The sequence below is a fragment of the Danio rerio genome, chromosome 1 (assembly GCF_052040795.2).
Source record: "Danio rerio strain M-AB ecotype USA chromosome 1, GRCz13ab, whole genome shotgun sequence".
Classification (NCBI taxonomy): Eukaryota; Metazoa; Chordata; class Actinopteri; order Cypriniformes; family Danionidae; genus Danio; species Danio rerio.
This window is the reverse complement of record NC_141021.1, coordinates 42,692,239-42,711,481: the sequence shown is the minus strand read 5'-3', so window position 1 is coordinate 42,711,481 and position 19,243 is coordinate 42,692,239. Positions and strand designations below refer to the sequence as shown.

General features: G+C 38.8%; 1 protein-coding gene and 1 long non-coding RNA gene across 9 annotated transcripts in view; both read left to right on the top strand.

Annotated features, from left to right (window-relative positions):
• The window catches only part of maml3 (mastermind-like transcriptional coactivator 3), a 185,973-nt gene that overhangs the window by 143,892 nt on the left and 22,838 nt on the right, over positions 1-19,243 (top strand). The gene's annotated exons all lie outside the window — the stretch shown is intronic.
• Positions 2,276-10,035, top strand: LOC147837438 (uncharacterized). Its single transcript, XR_015476806.1, has 3 exons — positions 2,276-4,447; positions 4,791-7,931; positions 7,984-10,035. It is a non-coding gene; the product is annotated as an uncharacterized LOC147837438 (long non-coding RNA).

The following is a 19,243-nucleotide window of genomic DNA, read 5'->3' as shown; positions in this document are numbered from 1 at the left end:
TGTATTTCGTCATAAATATTTATTTAATATTTTTTAATTATTATTTTTTTTTATTTTTTTTTAGGGCTTTTCACGTTTAATATGGTAGGACAGTAAAGGACAGACAGGAAAGCATTGGGAGCAGACAGAGAGGAAGGATCGGCATAGGACATCGAGCCGGGAATCAAACTCAGGTCGCTGTGGGCACCTTGGTGCCAAATGCCGGCGCATTTAACCACTAGGCTATTTAAAAAAGATTAAATTTCTTTGCAAACCTTCCATTGATAAGCCTATGTGATACTTGATATTTAATACTTAATGCAAAAACATGATTTCTGAAACTTTCTGAAAATAATCTGTTTTTGCAAACAAACTCTTTTTAAATACTTTGTCCTGCTCCTGCTGTATAACCTGTCAGAATGTCATTAAATGTACGTTTCATATGTTGTCACTTTCACATCTTTATGCAATATGCATACATCTTTCCTTTTCATTAACTATACAGTGCACATACAGATCAACTACTGGCATTTAAAACAGCATTGGAATCACCACTGTAGGACATCATTTTGTCCTTATTGTTTTTAGCAACCAACATATGGTATCAGCAATCCATCCAAAACTACTATTATTTCTACAATATACTCTTTCTCTAAATATTTTAAAAAAAATGTTTACTCTTTAAATGGAGTCAATAATGTCCAAAATACCAATCAGAGTGTTCATATATATGATGTCCTTTCTTACTAAGTATTTTAGAGTATTTTAAAATACAAAAATACAAGACACTAAAGTATTTTAGTACAAAATATTGAGCCATTTTCATAAACCTTATCAAATACAAATTACAAAATGCTATTTTGTATTATTAAATACGTATTTCAAATACAGTACATGTATTATAAATACTGCCCACCCCTGCATATACACACCATTTAAGCCAAATGCATCCAATTAGACTTGGAAATATAAAAATAAACAACTCGTAATGAAAAATGATATTAAACAATAATAATAATAGGCGATGCGGTGGCGCAGTAGGTAGTGGTGTCGCCTCACAGCAAGAAGGTCGCTGGTTCGAACCTCGGCTGGGTCAGTATTTATTTGTGTGGAGTTTGCATGTTCTTCCCACGTTCGCGTGGGTTTCCTCCGGGTGCTCTAGTTTCCCCCACAATTCCGTAGTGTATGTGTGTGAATGAGTGTGTATGGATGTTTCCCAGTGATGGGTTGCGGCTGGAAGCTTAAAAACGTGCTGGATAGGTTGGCGGTTCATACTGCTGTGGTGACCCCAGATTAATAAAAGGACTAAGCTGAAAAAAAATGAATGAATGATAATAATATAAATATATATATAAAATTGTGTTCTATTCTTATACTGATAAACAATTCAATGACATACTTGTAACAAATAATTAAATGTACATATTATTTGTATATTTGAGATCAAATTGTTTTAATATGCTTTTACAGTAGTTTGTCCAGAGTAAAATTGTGTGAATTAGACCAGCCATGCTGGAAGACTTTCATTCATTCATTTTCCTTTCGGCTCAGTTCCTTTATTAATCAGGGGTCACCACAGCGGAATGAACCGCCAACTTTTTCACAGTGGATGGCCCTGCTGGAAGACTTTATAAAAAAAAATAATAATAATAATGCTAAATATAGTTTAAACATTTCAGACCAGAATAAAATGTAAAAATTTAAGAATAGTTTAAAAGCTGTAGTTAAAGTGTGTGTGTGGATGTGGTGTATATGTGTGCGTGTGCACGCAAGAGAGTGAATGTCTAATCCAGTGGCAGTCTCTGGTTTGGGGTCACTGCGGAGTGACTAGGCTTGAAATTGTCCCTCCACGCTGCTAAGCCCTGCCTATGAACTGTTGTGTGTGTGTGTGTGTCTCAGTAAGCTGATGGGAGAGGCGAGGGATGGCACTGCGGACATGGAAGAAAGGCCTTACTTCCTAGCTCCAAATCAATAGACATGAACACTGCAGCTTCTCATAGAACGTCTAATTCTTGAGTGCACTCATTAGACTCAAAATTTTATTTAACTTTTATGTTTAATTTGTCATCCCTTTTTATTTTATTTCTTAATTCATTTACTTCGTAATATGTATTTATTTTCTTCTAAATTACATCTGTAATATCGAATTGTGAATATTTGCAAGTTCTACCATCATTTCAAACCCCAAAGTGACATTTGCCCTTAGCGCGACACAAAATCTACACCACATTTGCTGACGTATGCAAAGTCAGATTTATTGTAAGAACATCGAATCCCCATTTTAGGCCGTTCTCAAGGGCTTCTTTTATTTATTTTTTGCCGCTCGTGTGTCATCTGCCATGTTCTGTCAACCCTGATCTCTCTTTCCTCGCCGTTTTAACAGGAGACCATTTTAAAGCTCCATTTTTCTCAATCACTCACTTGGGGATTTGCAGCTTGCCATGAAGAACGCCATCTTTGTGCCCGCTGCGGCAGTAAGGATTCTAAAATAGGAGGCACCGAGGGCATGCAGGAATTCTAAACCGGATCTCATTTGGGAACGTCATGGCCTGCGGACCCCGCGAGGAGTCAGAAGACAAAAACCTGGCGCTCCCGCGAGGACGACCCTGCTGCGAAGAGGGCCATTCATCACCGAATGAGCGGCTTGGGTTTCACTGTCAGGCAGAAGGAATTTGTGGCTGCTGTTAGCGAAGCTACCTGCCGCTGGCGGCGTCTGATTGAGGCCCCGACCGCCGTCCACTACGCTTTCATTTGTTTTAGCCATAACAGCTTGTTTCACCTCCACAGCCTCATTAGCGTCCCCAGCCCTTACCCGCTATTTTATAGTCCGCATTCGGTTGAGACATCGGTCGATCATTTATTTGTTTTTGTCCGCTTTAACCTTGACAAGGAGAAGTGTGTGATGGTGTGTGTTTGCGCAGGTCTTTGTGAGGCGAGACCTTGTGTTGTCGGGGCTGTTAAAGGCAATCTTGGTAGCTCTGCTCGTAAATCAGAACGGATGAAAGGGAAGGAGACTCTATTGCTTCATCGACACCATTAGAGTTGAGGTTGGATATGAAGACGTCAGACCGCTTCAAAGCCCAAAGAGATGAGATCGGTTGGTCTTCAGCTGGTTTAAAAGGCTTCATATTGGAATAACATAACATTTAATTTAGCATTTCAGTTTTGCAAGATTAAAGCATGCATGAATGAGGAAGCGTTAAAAACAAGTTGCATCCTCTCAAATTATGTGATTAAATCAGTTTATGAAAGACGCAGAGCATTTAGTGTCTCTTACATGCTGTCTGTTATAAACTGAAGTGGAGACCTTGATCAGCAGTCATGCTGAAAAGCCCTTTCCAGTTGCTCAAGTCCACAAACAAACCATCTCCTACTGATATTTGAATCACAAGAGACATTTAAGACCCTCATATGCTTTAGGCAAAATTGAAAAACAAATTGGCGTGTTATTTGTTGCTCGTTTTAAATGCATCTGATACAACTCGCCAAAGTTAGCTTTCTGGAATAATTGGCTTTAGCTGGTGAACACCTTTGAACTATCATAGAGTTCATTAAAGTGCCCACCCACTTTTGTCTGTTCATTTTCCCATAGAGATAAAAAAAAAACAACAACTCTTTGTTAAAGTGTTAGAAGCCATGATCCACATCAACCAGTGTTGAAGAAAAAATTACAAACATTACAAAGGAAAGAGATAAAGAAAAATCAAGACAAAACAGCCAAGCTATGTAATGTTTGGTGGGTAAATGAAGGTAAAAACTACAATCCCATGAAGCATTGCTATTTACACTCTCATGAAATGTCATGAAACATTATTTTGATTGAGAAGATATAAACAGCACTACTGCTAGGGTATTTAAAACTTAGCAAATACAAACTGATCTTAGAGAGAATCTGTGGACGTTTTTTTTCATTCTGTACAGAATTTGGAAAAAAAATCTTTGAATGAATAATTTTGAGAGAATCAAAACTTAAAACGTAACAAATATAGAAAATATACCTACTTAACTTTTATTTACAGTTTACAATCCAGTTAGAATTACACTTCACTGATTAGCAAAGCTATAGTAGGTCTGTCATGTAATACATCCATCAAAAGAAGATAAAAAGTAATACATGACCAATTGTATTGTACACAAATCATCTAAACATTTGCATATTCAAAAGTGTTTCTATGGTATTCTATGGATGTCTGTGGCTAAAGATTTTGACAATCTAGACGCATAGTCTAAAGCGCATGGTGAAAAAGCATTAAGGGCATGTCCAAATTCACTTTTTTAAGGATGGAAAAATACGGTCTGAGCCCTGGCGCAAGGTCTAAAGGCTGATTTATACTTCTGCGTCAAGCGCACGCGTTTGCTACGGCGTTGACGCATAGCCCTTCGCCGTATCCGTTAGCGTCACTAATGTGCACCTCTCAAAAAATTTAACTACACGTCGCAACGACGCGTAGCGCAAGCTCTGTGATTGGTCTTCTTGGTAGCGCTGATGAGTCTGGGCGGGACCGAAAGCCGCGCGAATGGCGCGAGCCTGATGCAGCGATTGTTTACAAGTGTGGAGTCCCATGAAGGAGCTCCGGATGGAAAGTTTTGTTTTGTGTTTACCTCATAGTTAAAGTTGCTGCACGTCCGCCGGTTCCTGCCTCAAAATGAGTGAGTTTGAGCCACTCGTACATTCAGGAAGTGTTTAGGAAAAGCAAAACATCAGCAAAGAAACTCGACACAGAGTAGCATTTACACATCACTGCCAACTAGTGTTTCGGAAGTGTTAATGCAGACCAACAGAGACAGCGCGCAGAAGTATAAATGCACAGCTACACGCGTTGCATACACTGTGGGTTACGCCGGTCACTTGATGCAGAAGTATAAACCAGGCTTAACAGGGGTGTGCTTATTCTCTTAATAAGTTTTGTGTGTGTTCTGAGCATAGCGTGCATTAAACCAATCTCATCTCCCATTCCCTTTAAGAGTGACGCCATGGTGCATTTGCCATTTACATGGCGGACTTTGTAAGTTTAAAAACTGAACAGTTCACTAGCAAGAAAACAGTTAAGCGATATGCAGCGCAAGGATAAAGAATTAGGTTCCTCTATTCAGCCTCTTTACTTTCTCTTTACTTTTACTCGTTACTTTACTCCTTTACTTTCGTGGTGTAAGGAAACTGTGTTGTATGCACTCCACTGAAGACATCCATTAGCCTACATAATTAATTTTGTTTGTTAAGCGCAAAGATTAGTTTCAAAACTAATTCTAAATTCAGTTCTAATTTTCACCAAACTAAAACATGAACAATAATAACGAAAAACACAAATAACTAATGATCTGCGCTGGACTTTAGACCAGCTTTCAGTTGGTCAACGGTGCGGTCTATTTCAATTTCTCAAAATAGCAACATGCCAACAATGTGCCTTAACACACCTCCTTTTTAGAGCGAAACACCCTTGAGTCCACAAAGTGGCACAAATGGATTTGCTATTTAAACAATGTGACATAAAAATTACGGTTGCGCTGGTCTGAAAATAGCAACAAATCACGGCAAACATGTCTTGCACCTTATTGCGCAGTGTATGATGGAGCCTATAGTGTGATTCTGCCTATAACCATACACTTCTCTTTCCTCCACCAGATGCCAGTCTCTCTGTTTGATTAGAAGGCCTCTTCACTAAATCCATTTTAGGCCAGTTGTGTTGCCTTATACAGTACCAGCTGTGTTTATCAGATTATAAAGCAAAGGAAAGCAAGTTGAGTATTGTGTACCACAGCTCAAAATTGCTCTCTCTGCAGTTTCCTTCTGTTTCTTTGACCTGGTAAATGTTCAGAGGTTATAGAGTTGCATTCCAGCAGTGAGAAGGAGGTGTGAGGCTTGAGCGGGACGATCCTCCCTCAAAGCTGGGCCCTGGCGCTGGCTCTGCCTCAGGAATGCCTGGCATCCTCTCAGACCCTCTGATGTCTGCTGTGTGTCGAGGAGAGAACATCGGTGAGAGCGAAGAGTCCAGGTCTATGATTAGAGCAGGACAAATGAATTCAATGTTCTTCTTCAGGCCTTGTGGAAATGTAAGAGAAGACAAAGAGATTGGGTTCATTCGAGCTTTGGGAAGTTTGCCAGTAGTCTGTGTTTTCTTTGGAATATTGGTAATCAATTTGTAGGATGGCCATATTGTTTGAGTTCCTGTTTATATGCGCTATTAGGATGCATTTAGGGGGATCGTATCACAGGTAGCTGAGGGAAATGCAGTTCAGCTAACATCTGCTATTTCAATGCATGTTCTTGGTTGATCTTCATATATCTTTAATGTTTATTCCTATTATTATGAAAAGAGCTGTGGACACAGTATAAAGATAGAAAATGATAATACAACAAAACATTTGAACTGAGTAAACCTCATGTAAACCAACCTAAGTGACTAACTTTAGCTCTTTGTTAGCGTTTCTCACAATTATTTAAATAGCAGAGTTAAATAAAGCATGTGGTGTTAGTCAGAATATATTTCAATAAGGATTTTAACTCAGAATCAAAGTCTGATATGTGCTTTTATTTTAAAAGTCCGTAAATTTCAGCCCAAACATTAGGTTGTTTCAACCAAAGTTTGCGTCAGATATAAACAAACCCAAATGTTTATGTTAGTTTTAATGACATTTGGGGCATAGTGGTTGATTTTGTCCATATTTAACCAAAAGTTGAGTTTAAACCAGCAGAATTTGATTGAAAGACTTGGATACGTTGGAATGAACCAAACCCAAAATATTATGGCCAAAGAGGCCTGGCTTTGTCCTTTTATCTCTGGTTTCTCGGTTTCATTGTTTTCCTTTATTTTCCCTCTCTTCTCTGGCAAGCCTTCTCTTCGTCTTGTTTATCCTCCACTAGTTTCTAGCTTGCTCACTGTTTTTCTCCTGCCCTCACATTATTCCATCCCTTGTTCAGTGCCCCTCCTTTTTACCAGTTTTCTGTCCTTTTCTTTCTCTCCTTCTTTTTTCATTGTGTGGTGGTAAAAGGTCTGTCTTGTTCAAGCCATAAAGTTCTCTATCCTCCTCCTCTTTTCCCTTTCTCTCTCTCATATTTTTTTCTCTCTCTCTCTCTCGTCCCTCCTTCACTCTTTGCCTTCCTCCCTAATGGTTGCTCCTTCTAGCTCTTGCTCCTATCAGCAGTGTGATAATGTTACGTCAGACGCTAATCTGGCAGTAGAGACTCTCTCTCTCTCTCTCTCTTTCTCTCTCTCTCTCTCTTTCTCTCTCTCTCTCTCTCTCTCTCTCTCTCTCTCTCTCTCATCAGCCTCTACCTTGCTCATGCCCTCGGCATGTTTTCTATGCCTTATCTCTGTTGTTTTCAGCTTGTTGCATGGTTTTAGTTCCCACCATCTTCTCTACCACGTCGCTTAGTTCAGTTTTTTGTGCAGTATTTTGGCTTGTGGGGATTGTTTCTGGCTTTGCTGCCTTCATTTACCAATCTGAATCATTGTGGGTTGTTCTGGTGAATTTGGAATAATAACACATTTGGAAAGTGACCCACCCATCAGAGCTTTTCATGTGTTGCAAATAAGATCACTGAAACTCTCTTTGGAGATTCAAAAACACACATACCTATGTACAATTGCTATATTCTATAAATACAATGAAGTCCTTCACTCAGGGAGTTGTCTTTTGTGTACAGTAAAGTGATTTGGAAATATATGTCTGTGGAAATGTTTTTGCCTTTATTGCTATTTGAGATGTTTGACCTTGATGTAGGAGTCACCTCTGCTCTGCAGATGAGGGCTGTCTACACTTGTGATTGGACTGTTTTCTACATTGTTTTATTGAAGGATTTACAATGTACAAGTGCCACATTGGTGAATAGGTTTGTTTGTTTTATTATTATTAATTGTTTTTATTTATTAGCCAATATAAACTTTTTTAAACGAGTATTCTTATGCTAAACTAATTTTTTATTTTATTCAACATACATTATTAGTAATTTTGTTAACTGCCTTAACTGCCTGCTCTACCAAAGGGTTGACCATATTTTGACAGTTTTAAATAATGGTTTACATACACAGCATTGTTGGTTAACCAAATAATCAAACAAACATAATTCTGTTGCACTACTACACTTGATATTGGTTTAAAAAAAAAAAAAGTTATAAAATTAGTATTTAGAAATGAAATCTGACATTTTATGGCATACTTTAAAACATAAAGATGATTTAGTATTCAAAAAATGTATTATTTTGAATACATTTTTAAATAAATTGGTCTTAGACTTTATATTTTCGGATTTTTCATAGTATATGTATTAATTCCGTTATTTTAGAAATTATGGGATGTGTTGAAAAAAATGCATTAATATTATTAAGTAGCGACATTAAGAAATAGGAAATGAAATCCAAACAATGTTTTTTTCATTGGGCAGTGAAAGGATTATAATAATGGTTTTCCTATTTAAATATATTTGAGTATTTTGGCAGCCATCACTCTAGGCTGTAATGTCAGAAATCCTTGTTGAAAACAGATTTCTCTGGTCTACAGGATTTTGAAAAGTAATGTAGTTGAATCAAATGTTTTGGAACATGATTGTTTTTTAGCGTTGATTGGTTGGTTAGTTTTTGTTTGTGTAAAATTATGTATTTTAGTTTTTATTGTGATTTTAGATACATTTAATGGATACATGCAGAATAAAAATCTAAATGTCTCAAGTAATTTGATTTAAGTTATAGACCATTTCAATGTGGTGATGTCATTGGCCCATGAACATTTCCTACTTATCAAACTATTTCAAAACTATAACAAGAGGCAATTCAATCATAACTTAACGTTAAAACAGCTATCATAACATTATGTATCAATATGTGGCTCTTTTTGTATTCTCAGAAGCTATAGAAATTAAAAATGTAAAACAGGAAATACGTTGGGACCATTGTTTTTGTTTACATCCCTTAAAATGGTCTATAGCAGGTGTCCAAACTCTGTCCTGGTGGGTGGGTGTCCTGCGTAGTTTAGTTCTAACTTTCTTCAACTTCCTTTAACACACCTGCCTGGAAGTTTTTAGTATACTTAGAAACAGCTTGATTAGCTTGTTCAGGTGTGTTTAATTGGGATTGTAACTAAAATATGCAGGACACCAGCACTCCAGGATCGTGTTTGGACACCTCTGGTCTATAGTTTGATTTTATTATGAAATTTTAACATCAACCATTTTAGCTTAAAATGAGAATAGATATCAGCTAATAATGATCAAAATGCAAGTATTTTGTCTCCATTTTATTATTTAATTACAAATTTATGGGACTGAAAAAGAAGTTGTGCTGCTTTCACTGTTGTTGTATAAGTGTTGTACGGTCGTCCTAATGAAGTGTGTGTGTGTAAGGGGGGGTCAAATCTGACAAGTCAGCAAACCTTCTCTTTTCCTGCTGACCTGTGCTCCTTACTGTCTCTTGCTCTCTCTCTCGCTCATGTGTTCTCCACGCCACTTCTCGTCTTTCTTTCTGATGCCTGCCATTAAGCCAGATGGATTTGCGCGTCAGACTCAGGGTGTGATTGGTTCGAATGGCCCATCTTCATCTCATCTCTCTGTGATTCTCTGCTCTTGAGCGTTTGATTATGTCTGCCCTCCCTTCCCACATGTCACCCTTGGATTGGAATAGCACAAACAGTTCCTGCTGAACTGGCAGAAAAAGCTCTTACCTTATCTTGTCTCTCCCTCTTCCGCCTCTTGCTAGTAAAAGGTCGGCCTGCTTACTGTACGCCGGTCGCAAGTAAACCAAAATTACTCGGCGGGAGCTTGTGGACATTTGTCACATTTACTGGGCGAACATCTGTGAAAGGGATTAAAAGTTGGTCAGATGTCTTAAGACTTACAGCCGAACTAATGCATAAATAATCAACTAAAGAAAAAAACTGACTGTCGAGTGCAAAAGTATACTTGCATTTTTTACACCCACTGAAGTGCACAATCTTTTAAAGTATGTTCTTATATTTTATAAAGTGTGCCAAAGACATGAGTGTTAGATTTCTCCTTGACCAATGTCTGTCTCTCTCCATCTATTCGTTTATTTTATTATCCATCTAACAGCCTTTGGTGTTGACACAATGTACAACTACATATATAAAATGTATGTATAACTCCTGGACAATTTATACTTCTGTCTCAAGTGCTTACATTTGTAGACTTTGCATAGTCACATATCATTTGCTCTTTGAGCTACTTGTACTGTAGCATCACACGCATTTGTGGAGTAAACCCAAAACAGACAAACAATTTCTACACATTTGAGCATAGAAACCTGACTGCTTAATAGCGTTTCTGATTTGTAATGAGGTATTCACACTAGACGCTTCTAGATGCACTAGAAATTCTCTTAATTCATGCATCAAATTCATTTCACAATAGATGGGAAATCGCATCACGAGATGGGCATCTGCCTGCCCGGTGACTCAAGTTTCGTTGCTAAATGGCTAATTTTAGGAAGGCAGAAATTAGGCAAATTAGGCTTAAGCAGTGCAACAATTATTTAAATCATATTTGCAAACTGTTCATATATCGAGTATGCAGTTATTATAACTGCTAGGTGCGTGTACATTATGCTTATGCTGGTGATGAAATATTATGATGATATTTGTTAAATCTAAAAATACTGTACATAGACGCTTAGGGCCGGTATACACCAAGCCAACACCAAACAACTAGCAACAATGAAACCCAACTGGGATGTCGACTTATGTCTGACTTGTGGGAGGACGTGCCTTTCTACATTGCAGTAGTTTGTTTTCTCGTTCAGTTCATTTATTACCATTATCACAGTTATTTTTACTCACCCAAGGGGTATGTTTTCCTGCAAATATGTCTGATAGTCTAATGATCCATATAGTTTCTAAATATTTGAGAAATGTAGCAACATTAGAGCTGGCCTCTTTGTGTTCCTCCTTGATTTGAATTTACTTGCTACGTCACTTCAGTACAACACACTCATGACTCGGCACTATCTTTTCAGTCGACAACCAGACACTGATTCGACATACTGAATCGTTCCGACAAGCACCGACATTAACCCGACATGTCCCAGCCCTTACGTATTTATAAAAAGAGAAGTATACAAATAACTGGAGCTGTTGCGCAGAATCATGCATGAGACCAATTCTGACTTTCAAAATGCATCACTGTATGCTTTACAAACAGCCGTACTCTGCTTTCATCCAATTTCTGTCTAATACCACTTAAACCTGAAATCCTTAATAACGTCAGGAAAGGTGTAAGCCAATATGTGTTCATAGTAAGCTTTTACATTAATCTCGTGAAATAAAAGCCAACTTGCATGATTGACTTAATTCAAATGCGCTATTCCTTAGTACATAACTCTCAAACTAAATTCCTGGAGGGCCGCAGCTCTGCACTGTTTGGTCCAACCCTAATCAAACACAGCTGATCCAATTGATCAAGGTGTTCAAGACTACTAGAGACTATTAAGCTGGTGTGAACTGGAGGTGGTTGGAGATAAATTGTGCAGAGCTGTGTCCCTCCAGGAATTTAGGCCCCGTTTACACTAGTGCGTTTTAGTTTTAAAATGCCGTTTTAGAATGAAAATGATCCGCGTCCACACTAGCGTTTCACCTAGTGTTTCTGAACAGCTCTCCGTCCAAACCAAAACGCTGAAACGCACATCACGTGACCACACACACACTCTTGGGCAAGCGCTGTAGTCTATCTAGCCAGATGAGAGCTCTGCTCGTCAGACTGCTCATTAAGCATCTCCCGCTGGATCTAATCTCATTATATATATATATATATATATATATATATATATATATATATATATATATATATATATATATATTCAACGTGATATTTCATTCATCTTGTTGTCTATATCTAACAACATATTCCCCGACTTTGGTCATTGGAATCTATTGTTTGTTCTCAGGTAACGTGTTTTGGCTGAGCGCAAAGATAAGTTATTAATTAATGTAACCACGTAGCCTACATTCTTTATATTGACTGATCGCTTGCCTTTATTTCCTATAATTTATAAACTTATTGTATGTTATACTTTTATAATGGTCATTATCGATTATTAAAACTGATATTCAGCAAAAGAGAGGGTATGTTTCATATTTTCACTGAAAATGAAAGGAGGCAGTTGTTAGGCTCCATTTTGTTATAAATATCCACACCATGAAGATGATGCTCATATATGCAGCACGACGCCTCAACATTTCTGCTGTCTGTTAAGTTTCTAATATCAAAATGAAAATAAGCAGTTCCTTAAATCAGGTTTTCATTTTATTGTTGAGAAAGTGAAACAACGTAGCCAAGGTGATGTGAATGAAGTTTTAAAGTACACTGTTCCCTCTGAAGATTTACCCGTGTCCTCGGTATAGTCTGCTTTTCCATATCAGACTTAGGAGGTGGAGACTGCAGCCTTGATCAAACTTGCAAAGTCTGAACTTACAAGAAGAGGATGCAGGACTGAACTGTGTAACGTTAGGCTACTTAATATTGTGGAAAAGCCCCAATCAGAGAGGCGAATGTCCGCAGCCCCGCCTCCATTTTCAAATGTCTCCGTTTTCCCCCATCCACACTGAGGCGGAGCAGCAGCGTTTTAGAATGAAAACGGCCTCTTCAGCGTTTCCAAAACGCTCCGTTTTCGGCACTCGAAAACTCTGGTGTTGTGTGGACGGATGGCGTAACTGTACCAAAACTTATGCGTTTTAAAACGAAAACGCATTGGTGTAAACAGGGCCTTAGTTTGAGACCACTGCCTTTGGAGCATTTGAGTGTTCGGCTAAAAACTTGTCTAGAGCGCCATCTAATGTTAAAAATAATTTAACATAAAATAGCAGTACATTGAAAATCTCGATGAGGAATTGATTTCTCAAATAATTGTATACCCCAGTGGTATGGATGCTGGGTTTTGCCAAAGGATTTGTAAGAATTTAAATTTAGTCAATGGTAAATCAAAATCCAAATAAATTTGTTTTATTCCTTTGTTTTGCAGTTCTTTTAACTTAAAATCATGCTTTTTAAAATCAAAATGTAATAGTGTGCAACTTTTTGGCTCATTAGCTGATCATCTGCAGTTTGTAGTTGGTTCCGAGTAGCCCTCAGAAGTTGTATAGTGTAAACAGTTTCTGCGACAGATTTTCTCTGTCATTTTGACCTGTTCTTAACATGGTTTGTGTCAGTCTTAGTGTCATTCCTTAAAACCACCACACATTTTTGTCAAGTATTTTTCTTTTCAAAGCAAGTTGTTGAGGTGGTGAGGTGGATGTTTGCTATACAGTAAATGTTTAATAGATATTTTTTGAATACATTTTCCTGATGTTTGTGTGTGATCACCAAGGTCAAGGTGTAACTCTCTTTCTCTCTTTTTCACTTTGTGTTTTCAATCTCTGGTCAAACTTAGGAAAAAGTCTTATTCTCTTCTGGAATGTCGCATTGAACTATATTTAGAGTCTTGTTTCCGTTCCTCCTTTTCCGTTTCGTTTCTTTCCTCTTTTTTTGTGTGTGTAGATGAGACAAAAATAGCCATGGTCATGTTCTCAGACTCACCTGGGAATTCACGCACAAGTCTGTTTATGTGTGTGTATGTGTGCGTAAGGTATAACAGCCTTTCCTAAATGACTTCTACTAATTATATTTAGCCTGGTACATCGTTTCGTTCTTCAATTGTAAATGCTTAACTCATTTCTTAGATGTAGTTGAGCGTCCCGTCAGACATCCGCTATCACACAGCAGGCGTTTCTGCTTGTTTGACTTGACAAGTTCAGACTTGAACATGCATTAGCCTGCGTTTGAACCAATCATATTTGTGCTCCTTTAACAGCTTTTCAAAAGGGAAAAGTCTTGTGGTGGCTTTATTCTCATGTTACATGCCTTCGTGTTTCTGATTGTGTTAAGAAAGACTTCATCAAACACTTGTTATGTAATTAAAACATTGACTAGTATCTTGTAAATAGATTAGGGACAGTCAGTTTGGAGGATAATAGTCTTCCAATTATCGACATGTTAAAGTTAAACAAGTATGAATTTTTAATTCAATCATCCACTAACCACTAGAACAGTGTTATATATTTTGCTGACTATTTACATCAAATGTTTTAAAGAATGTTCAAAGCCAGAGAAATAAGCAATTTTAACTAGTGACAAGGACTGTGTCATTTATCAGCATGCTATTAATGTTACACACCCTTGATTTCCAGTTTGGTTTTATAGAAAACAGAAACACTAAAGATGCCAAAAATGGTGTGAGTTTTATTAGACTGCACAGATCAACATTATAACAACTAGCATGTATTTAGTATGATAAAACTGTGCAAATTATTCCCTACATGATCATAAGTGATAGAATCGGAAGTGGTTGACAGCTTCAAAATAAAATCTCCATCTGCCATGTCATGCTCCTCCATCATCAGAAATTGCTTTAATGGTCTTATTTCACTTTGACTGCTTTCAGCCTTACGCCCGATTCACACAGGCCTTCAGCTTCAACGCTTGATAGAGGGTGTGTCTGAAGTCCACAATCGGCTATTGTCTGAGCTGGAGTATTGGCATAAAGTGATCTGATTGGCTGAAGCTTCCATTTCTCGATTAAAGTTGAGAAATTCCCAAATTCTGCAGCAAGCAACGCTGGTGAAGTAGCACCAACAGACCCACAGTTCAGTTCGGCATTGCTTCACATCACCCATTCAAAGTGAATGGAATCTTTGACTCCCCCATGTGAATGGTGCTTTACTGTGCTTATACTACCATAATAACAAGTTTTGAATACTTTAGCTCATTCATTAGCATGATTTCTGCTTTATGGGAGGTAATAAATTTGGAAACTTTCACACTTAATCATGCTGTCATCAAACTAAACTTTAATTCCTTACATTTTTATAGCATTTTTCTAGAAACTCAAAGCTCTTTACACATTGAAGAGAATCTCCTTATCCCTCACCAGTGTGCAGCATCCACGTGGATGATGCTTTGGCAGCCATATTGCGCCAGACTGCACACTGCACACCTGCTGATTGATGAAGTGGAGACAGAGTGTTGAAGCCGTTAATGATATGGGGATGGTTAGGAGGCCATTGTGTGGACAAAATTGGCCAGGATACTGGGGTTAAACCCCTACTCTTTTTCAAAGGACAACCTGGGATTTTTCACGACCACAGAGAGTCAGGACCTCGGTTTAACGTCTCATCTGAAAGACGGGTGAAAAATACTTCATCATGCTAACAGGCTGAAGGGGTTGGGGCGTTGTCGGGTATAAAAGTGAGGATGGGGGAGGAGGGGGTCGCAGACTCCGCCCTCTCTTTTTTGCCACCCTAGGCAGCCGCCTAGGTCGCCTCTATGGACACGCCGGCCCTGTCCCCGTGTTTGCATAGGTTTCCTCTGGGTGTTCTGGTTTCCCCCACAGTCCAAAGACCTGCTCTATAGGTGAATTGAATAAGCTAAATTGGCCGTAGTGTACAGTATGGGTGTTTCCCAGTACTGGGTGCAGCTGGAAGGGCATACGCTGTGTAAAACATATGATGGATAAGTTGGCGGTTCATTCTGTTTTGGTGACCCCTAAAGAGACTAGGCTGAAAGAATTAATGAAATTGTCCAGACATTTCACTAGTAGTTTATTTTGGACATAGTTTAGAACATACCATCTAAGAGTAGTTCTTAAAAACTTTCTTAAGCTGCCACCCAGCTTTGTGGGAGTCATTGGGAAAAAAGTGACAATTCATATTCAAGCGGTTATGACTCTTCAAGCGGGTGCAGTGTTGCTGCAAATTGGCCAATACACAGGCTACGGCTTCAGGTGTTTATTGAAATGGAGGAAAGCAGTTGGTCTTTTTCATGACCATTAGCTACAGAAAAAGCCTGAGTCAGTTTTACTACTGACACTAAAAGCTTCATTTCACTGCAGGTGGTATTTCATGTGTGTATGATTGCTCACATGCCTTTAGTGTTTGAATGTGCATGAGAGGGTTTTTCGCTGCTTTATGCAGTATCCAAATTGAACACTCGCCATGTGTCAAATGTGAGTAAAACTGGCTTATAGGTGAGTAAATAAAACTTGCTAATGACTTACTAGGTGGCTGTTAACTTTATTAGAAACTGTGCAGCATGGTCAGGATCTAAGTACTGTAATGACAGTAGTTTAACACTGGAATGCATGCTATGTACAGATCTCACATCAAAAGCACAGATATAAGCAGCTTGAGTGTTTTTTTTATGTATTCCCTGATATATTCCCTGTATTATTGTTCATGTTCCATGGTAACAATTAATGGCCAGGTGATAACAGGAAAACAAACTTATATCTGATAATAACAGTTGAGTACAGCTCTACTTCACATGTTACCTATGAAGATGGGCACACTGTGGTCATAAAGGGATGAACATGGTCGGCAACAATACTCGGGTAGGCTGTGGTGTTGACACGATGTTCAATTGGTACTAATAGGCCCAAAGTGTGCCAAAAAATATCTCCCACACCATTACATCACCACCAGCCTGAACCATTGATACAAGACAGGATGGATCCATGCTTTCATGTTGTTAATGCCAAATTCTGACCCTACCATCCAAATGTTGTAGCAGAAATCGAGACTCATCAGACCAGACAACATTTTTCCAATCTTCTATTGTCCAATTTTGGTGAGCCTGTGCAAACTGTAGCATCAGTTTCCTGTTTTTAGCTGACAGGAGTGGCTCCGGTGTGGTCTTCTGCTGCTTTGGCCCATCTGCCTCAAGGTTGGACGTGTTGTGTGTTCAGAGATGCTCTTCTGCATACCTCAGTTGTAACGAGTGGTGATTTGAGTTACTGTTGCCTTTCTATCAGCTAGAACCAGGCCATTCTCCTCTGGCATCAATAAGGCATTTAAAAAAACCTTTTAAAAAATTGCATGTACGAGTAGTTGGATATGTGTGCCTTAAAAAGTGGCCGGTGAGTCTCAATGAATAGGCTTTTCATTTCACTGGTTTTGTACCTTAATTTGCATAATTAACTCAGACAATGTCAGATATTATTTTAAATGACTAAAACATTAATAAAAGTTGAAAATCAAATGTTAAAAAATTAACAGATTCACCATCACTGTTTGTAAATTGGCCATTGTGTATAAATGTAAGAGTGTATGATTGTTTCCCCATTTGGGGTTGCAGCTGGAAGGTCATTCACTGCGTAAAATGTGCTGGATAAGTTGGCGGTTCATTCCATTGGGGCAACCCCTGATTAATAAAGCGACTAAGCCTAAAAGAAAATAAATAAATAAATGAAAATCGCTGTTTACCAAAGCAGACATAAAATGTCATATACATTCACTATTTTTTTACACTGTGACACTGTTTTAATAGTTTTACATTTTTATAGATTATTTGTAATAATTTTTAATTATTATTAGCTTTTAATTGCCCAAATTCCAGTTTTGGAAATCTGCTTTATATGTCTCCAGGTGAAAATATGAGGGAATGCATCATAAATTCTGTGGTTTTATAGATAAACTGCATTAAGTGACATTAACCTGCAGGACAAACACAGCCAAATTCTGTCAAGGGCATGAAATATGTGTAATAGACAAGAAATGCTTTTAGAATCAGGGCTGAATGTAAGAAACAGTCATGGAGAGTATGTCAGAAAGTTCATTCGTTTCTGTATGTTTACAATGTTGACTGTATAAAACAGTGTGCTGTGCAGTGAATACAGCATTTGCTTTTACTAAAAACTTGCTCTGTCTTCCTTTGTACCCCTCTCTCTTTCTGTTTCTCTCTCAGACCTAAATCCCAGTGATATTTAAGGGTCTTAACCTGTGTCTTTCATCCCTCGGTTGCGGAGCGTGTGTGAGATCTAGCGTTAGCCCCCGTCGCTACGCGCTCTGCTAGCTAATGTAGACAGGCACGCTCTGAGCGTGTGCAAAAGCTCATGACCCTCTCCACAAAGACAGACTGCAAATGAGCCTCTGTTTCTCTCCTCTATCTAGATCTTTGTCTCTCCGCTAGTGTCAGCATTCCCTCCTTCCCTCTCTCTCTCTCTCTTTTCTCACTCTGTCACACTGTCGCTCGCTCTCGTTCACTCCCTCGCTCTGTCTCTTTATCTAAGTAATTACCACTCCCCTCCGACATCTCTGGCGCTGTCATATTCCTGTCTCTTTCTTTCTGTCTCGCTCTCTCTCGCTCTCTCTTCCATGCAGCGTTTCTCCCTCCTTAGCAGTTAGAGAGGAAATCAATATAGACATGACCCTCTCAGGAGCCACAATATCACCTTTGGGCGTGGTGGTGGTTGTTAGGGCGGCAAACACACCATAAGGACCCTCCAGAATCTTCTTCAGCGGAAGCAGTCGTTTCCATATTAACAATTTAGTTGTACTGCGTAGCTGTTAATGGCCTACACTAAGTCGGACCTTCACAATTACAGATTTGGAAAATCAGAGTGTAGTGTAGATTGGGTGGTAATTTTTTTTGAGATAATTGTAATACACGATTAATTAAATTAACCAAAATAAGACAGATTCTGTGGATTTCTTTAGTTCTACTTTAGAGGTTTTCCACCAATGGAGCTTTTACACCATTGGAATAATAAAAAAGGTACCCATTGGATTAGCAGGAACTAGGAATGGTTTTGGTTATAGAAATGCGTGGGAGGACAAAATTATTGTCATGTTCAAGAAACCAGGCTGTGATTATTCGTGCTTGATGACATGGCGCGTTATCCTGCTCGAAGTAGTCATCAGAAGATCAGCAACAACACTCAGGTAGGCTGTGGTGTTGACACGATGTTCAATTGATACATTTAGGCCCAGAGTGTCCAAAGAAAATATCCACCAAACCATTACACCACCACCACCAGCCTAAACCGTTGATACAAGGCAGGATGGATCCATGCTTTCATGTTGTTGACACCAAATTCTGACCCTACCATCTGAATGTCGCAGCAGAAATTTAGACTTATCAGACCAGGTGACATTTTTCTAATCTTCTATTGTCCAATTTTGGTCAGCCTGTGCGAACTGTAGTTTCCTGTTCTTAGCTGACTGGAGTGACACCCGGTGTGGTCTTCTGCTGTTGTAGCCCCCCCCCCCCCCCCCCCCCACTTCAAGGTTTGACGTGTTATGCGTTCAGAGATGCTCTTCTGCATACCTCAGTTGTAACGAGTGGTGATTTGAGTTATTGTTGCTTTTCAACAAGACATTTGGAAAAGGCATGATGGTTGTGCGTGAAAATTCCAGTAAATCCGCAGTTTCTGAAATACTCAGACCAGCCCGGCTGGCACCAACAACCATTCCACGTTCGAAGTCCCTTAAATCACCTTTCTTCCCCATTCTG